An 8,184-nucleotide genomic window follows, 5' to 3' on the forward strand; every position below is an offset into this window, starting at 1 on the left:
GCACCTCAAGCTGAGTAATCAAAGTTTGCCATCAGAGTTCCTTCCAACTAAATAGGCAGTTCCATGATAAAACTGGCTAGTTCAGCTGGCAACTCAAACAATCACAGGATGATTTCCTGGAGAAAAAAAACCTTTGCACCTTGTATGTAGCAGAAGTGGTTTATGATTACTTTCTAGTCCATCATAAAGAATATTTAGAAGACATGAAATCAAAGACAAAAATTTAATAAAATTAATAATTTCACTGATTAAACAAGAACATTCTTAGATAAAACTGGCTTTTTTTCCCCTGCTACTATTCTTCCATGACTACAGATATAGCATGCTGAAAATGCCTTAATTCATGCTGAAGTGCCCACAGGTTTGGGCACCACAGCTTTGAAACCACCAGTGCAAATGTTAACGTTGTGAAAAACGCACCTAACGTTCAGAGCCTCATGTTATCAAAGAGTGAGTGGGTGAGTAAGTAAATGAAGAAATGAATGAACAGACAAATAAAGGAACTCAGCTGTAGCTGCAGTATATTTCTTCCTGTTCTTCAAACAGGTAAAGATTGCTCCTATTTTTGGGAGTTTTGGTTACCATTTCCCACTGCCATAGTGTTCCTTCTGATATTTGAATGTCTGGGTCTTCTTATACAATCTCAACCGAAACTTCCCTGATTCCTCAAATTAAAATAGCTACCCGTCACTCCCCTATGTCCCCATATCCTACTTCTTTACAACACCCATATCACCATTGACTATATTTTTATTTTAGCACCCAGCATATGGTAGCCATTTAGTAAATATTTTAAAATGGATGGATGAATGAACAGAGCAGAGGATTCATCCAACAGACATTTATTAAACATCCACTGTGTGAAAGGCACTATTGATATAAAGTCTTTTCTCTCAGTGAACGTACTGTGTAGGGGGGGCAGACAATAAACAAGAAGCAATCAATGAAACGTGACAATTGTGTTGATTGTTTAAGGAGCAGTACATGTTGTTATGAAAGTACATTGGATGGGATGATGCCTTTTCAGGGTCTTTAGTGGTTTCCCCAAGGAAGTGTTGACTGAGCTAAAACCTCAAGGGTGAGTAGGCATTAACTACTGTGAAGAGATGGGGCCCATAACCCCTGCAAGGAGAAGTGTTGTGTCTTAAGGCTGGTGTACTGCTTTTTAGCTTTGCATGTCTTATTTCTCCAGACCTACTATCATCTTTTCTATCTTCCAAGGAAGTGGTCTGAGTCAAGTTTCTCTCTCGCATTGTGGTACCTTGTAGAGCACTGGGCAGAGATTAATTTAGGATTAACACAGCTGTACATGGCTTGGATTGTAGGCATCACAGTAGTGGCCCTGGCAATCTACCCATATCCATGTGATGGTGATTTGCATGATAGTGAATTTTCCCACCTTCTCCTTATTTTCAGATCAGGCCTGTGCGTATAACTTCCAAGGAGGCTTTTCTCAGAATCCACGATCTCCCTTCCCTTTTTTCTCCATTGCCTCCACTCCTCTCCAAATGTGCTGTAGAGCAAATCAATCTTTATTTCTTTACCATTATCCACCCACCCATAAATCAGTCTTGCCCACTCAGTAGTTAGCAAGACAAGGCCTCCAACTGTCCATTGTCTGCAAATGGTGTTTTTTTCTTTTTCCTTTTTTTTCTTTTTTAAACTCATCATTGCCAGCTGTTCCTGGAGCACTGCAGCCCCTGCGTTTTTGACAAGTGTCTCATCTGTAAAATTGTTTCTCTATTTTTTCCCCTTTCCTTTTCCTTGTTCCTGGCAGCCGCCCACAGAGCTGCACCCCAGGCATTTATCCGGAGTACACCCAGCACATGTTCATGGCTCTTAGGTAATAAAAGCCGGCTTTCAATAAATCATATCAGTAAGGAGATCCATAAATCCTCTTCTTGCCTTGAACACATCAATCCTTATTGTCATGAATATTGCAGGCATGAGTCACTTGGCCTGCACACTGATTTTGGACCCAATCACTGACTAACTGTCACTGAGTGGGGAGGATGTCTTGGAGGAGAGAGTGTGCTCTAGCAAATCGGTGTCTTCTGGACTAAAGGGTGACTTCGACTAAATTCAGAGAAATTGTAGAAACTCAGTGGGCCCCCTTCTGCCCCGCCCCCTATCCTGCTGTAATGTTGGATCCACTTGCTTCTATGGCTCAAAGGTTAGGCCAAGTTCAAAGTGTGCAAGAAAGGACACGTGAGGTTTGGAGGAAAGAATTGATTACAAAAACGACCTTTATTGTTTCACAGCACTTAGGACTTCACCACTAGTTGCCATCATCACAATGCAGCAGTGGTTTTGTAGTGTTCTAACAAAAGGACACAGGGCAGGCAAATCTGTCTTAGCGTCTTAGCACCAGCTCATCCCCCAGGCGCAGTTATTGCACCTGCAAAATGGCGGTTGGAAGCCTCCTTCCTAGTGTTATCTCAAGGGTGAAATATGCTAACCCTTCTGAGGCTCTGGGCGAGGGTTCTGGGATGTTGCCAGTATTTATACATGTTTGTTGCATGTCCGCCATTTCATACATATAATAGCCTGTTTGGTCAGATGGACAGATAGCCTGCTATGCTCTCCTGTGCGGTTGTCCTAATCACAGTGTGGCGGAGAGGACGGCACAGGTGAGGGGACAGTTTTAGGCAGTATCTGTCTTATTGTCCAGCCCTGCAGTCATTCACTTAACAAAGATGGGGCCATGGCTGACAGCAGAGGGTGGAAGCAGCAGAACTTGAAATAATGTGATGACATTGGAACCAAAATATGTTTCTTGTATGCAGAAATACCTCAACCAATCGATAGGGATTCCATCCTCATACCTCAAAAGGCCAGCGTCTCCTGGGGTGGGTGGAAGACTGAGGGGAGGCAGTGGCAATGGAGATAACTTTCAAATTGGGATACCCGGGCTGGCCTCTTCCCTTCACATCCGGTCCTCCCCACACTCTAGCCGCTGAGCCAGAGTCTTGCCATACACAGTCGAGCTAGAGCCCAGGGGTCCTCTCCTCTTGAATATCTGCTTCCAGCAACTGAATGGGTTACCCTTCCATCCCGTGTCTCTCTAGGGCCCAGAAGTGAATAAATAAGAAAGCTTTTTATGATAAGCGTATACACTTAGAGCACACGATCTGCCACCCTCTTTATTTTTGTTTCCCTTCGTCCTATGCTATTTTCCATGCGTCTCCTCTCTGCTTTAGCACCACAGAGTCCAGGCGGTGCAGCCCAGGACAGAGGGTGGGCATCTGGCCTGTTTTGGACCTAATATGAGCAATAATAAACTCCTGTCAATCCCAAGTTAAGATGTCGGGTTGGTTTGTTATCGTAGCATCGACTAAACGATCTGGATGTATGCCCCATTACAGAGGACTCTGTTTCTGGTCTACGAAACATAGTTACAGTCACATATGAGGAGAGAAGGTAGCAAATAAAAATATTGTTTATTTAGTGTTTAAGACACCTGGAAATATAAAGCATTAAATATTCACCACTCATTTATATGCTCCATGTGGAATCGAAAGGATTTACAAGTGCCAAGGAAAGCAGTGAAACCACGAGCTGCTCTGGCCTCTTCACGAGTCACCCCTATGTTTCTTCCTTAACCTTCCCCAGGTTCTCTGAGGGGCATGTCAGATACAAGATTATCTGTCTCCTCCAAATGTTATTTTCTTCACTGCTACAGTGTTCACTCTCAACTTCTCATTCTAAGCCGAAAAAGAAACTTTTAGATGTACTACACAATTTGGATTCATATTACTCTACTCTTGTTTTCATACATGTTATAGTTATGAGAGTATGTCTTTGTTTGCCATAACAAACTACCACCGGCTGGGCGGCTTACACACCACAAGTTTATTTTCTCAGTCCTGGAGGATGGAAGTCCAAGCCCAAAGTGTTGGCGGGGGTGGTTCCTCTGAGGCCTCTCCCCTTGGCGTGCTCATGGCCCCCTTCTCCCTCTGTCCTCACGTGGTCTCACTCTGTGCACGCGCAGCCCCTCATGTCTCTCTGTGTGTTCTTGTCTCATCCTCTTACAATGACACCCGGCAGAGTGGATTAGGGGCCACCACACAGGCCGTATTTTAACATAACTGCCTCTTTAAAGGCCCTGTTTCCAAATACAGTCACATTTGGAGGTCCTGGGGGTTAGCTATTCAACATATGAATTTTGGGGTGAGAGTCGCAATTCAGTCCATAACAGTGTAGTAGATTGACTGCAAACTTAGCCATGTGCGAAGTGTTCTTGGAGGGGGGCATATATTTTCCAATTTTACAAACCCGTGCCTGCATCCACACCCTTTATCATGCCATCAAAAGGTGGCTTCTCTCTCTCACTCATTGAATCTGGGCTGCCCTCGTGACTTGCTTTGGTCAGAAGGACGCAGCAGAGGTGACAGAGTGCTGGTTCTGAGCCTGACCTCTGGAGGCCTTGCCTGCTTCTGCTCACTGCCTTGAAAAGCCCCCACTGGCATGGAACCAAGTAGGACTTGTCTGCTGGTGGATGAAAGGTAACATGGAGAAGAGATGATTGCTCTCTGGAAACCAGGAAATACTGGCCGGCCAGCACGACCCCATGTTGGAGCTACCCCCGCCCCGTGGTGGAGCTGCCTGGTAACACACAATTGACTGCACATTCATGTGGGAACGCAGCTGAGAGCACAATGGCCCAGCCTACCTCAGAACTGTGAGCTAAGACCATGCTCATTGCCTTAAGCCCCTGGATGTTGGGGTGATTCTTTACCCCGATTGCAGTGGCCATGGATAACCAGTACAATGAGCATAATATAAAGCCATATTATCCAAAGGGATTTTCCATTTTGACTATCTTTACCTCTGTGATTTCATTTTCACAGGATTTCCACCAAGTAGGTTTTCAGTCATGCAACCATGGTGCCAAAAAAGAGTACTGAGTTTGGGCAGTTTCAGTTGCTTCGGAGACGTCACACATTAGTAAGTAACGCTCTGACTATGCTCTGAGCCAGGGTGGAGGATGCCTTCGGGGGAAGAGCGTGAGGTCCTTAGGGCTGCCCTGTGCCTCAGTCTCCTACCACAGTGCAGATGTCCCTGCAGTGTTGCAATCAGGTAGTCCCTTTAAGAGGAATTCCTCAGAAATCTCCCTGAATGATTAGGAAGAGCAAGCCTTCACTTTCAGGATGTGTCTTTTGTTTTGTTTGCACTTGTCAGAGAAGACCTGATAATCTCAAAAAATGGGGGTCGGGCTCATCCACAACTCCTTCCAGCTTTGGAAACTAAGTCAGAAAAGAGTGCGCTAAGTGTTCTTGGAGGGGGGCATATTTTTTTCCAGTATGAAGCAGGAAGTCCTTGAAACCTTCCTAGAGGACAAAGGCTTGTGGAGTATGAGTTCAATCAAGGCAGAGGGGATGTGGTTGCAAGGAGCAGACCTGGAGATGCATCACTTTCCTTTTATCAGGTATCCGTTCTCCTGGTCGGGCTTCAGCCTTGCAGAGCTGGAGGTGCTGTGATCTCAGGAGGCAGAAAAGTTAAGGATAATGAGGGGACACCTTCTTTGTGGGAGGAAAATTCATTTTCTGTGACATCTTCATACACACAGTTGTGCTGTCTGATTTTGAAAAAAACAATTCATCCAACATATTTCCACTTATGGTCAAAACATAGGTGCTACTGTTTTTGTCACCACTTTTTATCTATTTCTTTTTGCCTAGCTTTATTGAGAAGTAATTGACATAAAACACTGTATAAGCTTAAAGTATACTCTTTTTTTTCCAGTATCATTTCTTTTTCCTAGAATCTGGATACAATTAACTGTAGCAAGACAGTGCTTACTATTCCTTAAGCCTCATTTTAGGTCCTTTGAACTACCTCAGTATTTGTAATGTGAGAATCACATTCCAGTAACTGGAAAACTAAAATTGTCATACCAACAAATTTACTCAATATTGATGTAACTATATAAAATTTTATGCACAACATGTGGACTTTAATATTACAGGATTTGGCCTTTGTAAACTAGCTTACACATCAACAGTTACTCTTTGCTTATCTGTCCTATGAAGTGTTGCACCAATAGACCCCCTCCCGTAGCTTTTTACTGTGTAAACAAATGATTCCTCCCCTGAAGACAAGGTGAAAAAAACAAAGTTCCCACCCAGAAAATAATGTTAACCCCAAATGAGCAAGTTCTAAAGTTTCAGCAGATGTAACACCAGAAATAGGTTACGGGCGACTCTAAGTCTCTGACCTAAGTAGTACTATGGGAAGTTACAGTGGTGACCAGAAGAACACACACGTTTCTCATTAAACTTTGTTTTAATGGGTCTCAAAATCCTGTGACAGATTTTTGGTAAAGTTGTTTTCGTTAAAAAAGTACTGATTTTAAAAACTACTAATGTAAACACTGTCACACACACAAAATATGGTCCACAAAACATTCTCCTTTCCTTCTGATGGTTCTTTGATACACTGTCCTCATTAACCAGTCTTTTACTATTACACTTAAATGGCCAATTGAGACAAACAGTTCTGAGACCGTTCTTCCATCACTGATTAAGACTGGGGTGGCAGGTATTGGGGACAATACTCATTTAGCCTTCTGAGCTTTCTAGGTAGACATGGTGACCTTGCCAGCTCCGGCTGCCTTCTTATCCACTGCTTTGATGACACCCTCAACAACTGTCTGTCTCATGTCATGAACAGCAAAATGGCCAGGGGAGGGTCATCAGAGAAGCTCTCAACACACATGGGCTTGCAGGAACCATGTCAATGATGGCAGCATCACCAGATTTCAGAAACTTGGGCCATCTTCCAGTTGTTTCCCTGAATAATGATCAGTCTTCTCCTTCAGCTCGGTAAATTTGCAAGCAGCATGAGCTGTGTGACAGTCAAGCATGGGTGCGAATCTGGCACTGATTTGGCCTGGATGGTTCAGGATATTCACCTGAGCCATGCAGCCAGCTGACGCCATTGGTGGGTCATTTGTGCTGTCATCAGCCACATTGCCGTGACGAACATCTTCGACAGACACATTCTTGACATTGAAGCCCACATTGCCCCTGGGAAAAGCTTCACTCAGAGCTTCACTGCGCATTTCAACAGACTGTACTTCAGTTGTAACACTGACTGGAGCAAAGGTGACCACCAGCTGGGGTCTGAGAACACCAGTCTCCACCTGGCCCACAGGGCAGTACCAATACCACCAATTTTGCAGACATGCTGGAGGGACAGACGCAACTGACATCCTTGTCAGTCGGACGAACCGATGGCAGGATGCAATCCAGAGCTTCAAGCAGTGTGGCTCCACTGGCACTGCCATCTTTACGGGTGACTTTTCGTCCTTTGAACCCAGGCGTGTTAGCACTTGCTTCCAGCATGTTGTCACCATTCCAACCAGAAATTGGCACTAATGCTGCTGTGTCAGGGTTGTAGCCAATTTTCTTAATGTAGGTGCTGACTTCCTTAATGTTTTCCTCATATCTCTTCTGCTATGAGGCGGCTCAGCGGAATCCATTCTGTTGTTTCACACCCAGTGTATAAGGCAGAAGGGCGTGCTCCCGGGTCTGCCCGTTCTTGGGGACACCTGCTTCACATTCACCAATCCCAGCAGCAACAATCAGGACAGCACTGTCAGCCTGAGAGGTGCCTGTAATCGTGTTGTTGATAAAGTCTCCGAGTCCTGGGGCTTCAGTGATGGTCACATGATACTTTCTGGTCTCGAATTTCCACAGGGAGGTATCAATGGCGATCCCACGCTTGTGTTCAGCTTTCAGTTCATCCAAGACCCAGGCAGACTTAAAGAAGCCTTTTCCCATTTCAGCAACCTCCTCTCAAAATTTTCGATGGCTCTTTTGCCAATCCTACCATGTTTGTAAACCAGATGGTCAGTAGTGGTTGGCTTGCTGGCGTCTACGTGTCCGATGACAATGCTGTTGACGTGTGTATTTCCTTTCCCATTTTGGGTTAGATTCAGTGGTGGCTTTCACTACGCCTGTGTTCTGGTAGCAAACCCATTGCGGAAAAACTTAAGGTTTACTTTTAAAGTCAACAGTACTATCTGCCTTTAGATCAGTGAATCCAGTGTCAAATTTTTCTTTAAATAGTTTTTTGTTTCCGATTGATATAGTTTGAGACTTCCTGTGAGCATGAGACATGGTTTAAACATAAAAATTCTTAGTGAGGGACTAAGGATGCCTAGGAGTCCCATTGTCAAGA

At 44.4% G+C, this 8,184-nt stretch overlaps 1 pseudogene; it reads right to left on the reverse strand.

Moving 5' to 3' along the window:
- Nucleotides 1-6,556: 6,556 nt before the first annotated feature.
- Nucleotides 6,557-7,820, reverse strand: LOC117033438 (elongation factor 1-alpha 1-like; annotated as a pseudogene).
- Nucleotides 7,821-8,184: the final 364 nt, after the last annotated feature.

Source organism: Rhinolophus ferrumequinum, chromosome 13 (assembly GCF_004115265.2).
Source record: "Rhinolophus ferrumequinum isolate MPI-CBG mRhiFer1 chromosome 13, mRhiFer1_v1.p, whole genome shotgun sequence".
Taxonomy (NCBI): domain Eukaryota; kingdom Metazoa; phylum Chordata; class Mammalia; order Chiroptera; family Rhinolophidae; genus Rhinolophus; species Rhinolophus ferrumequinum.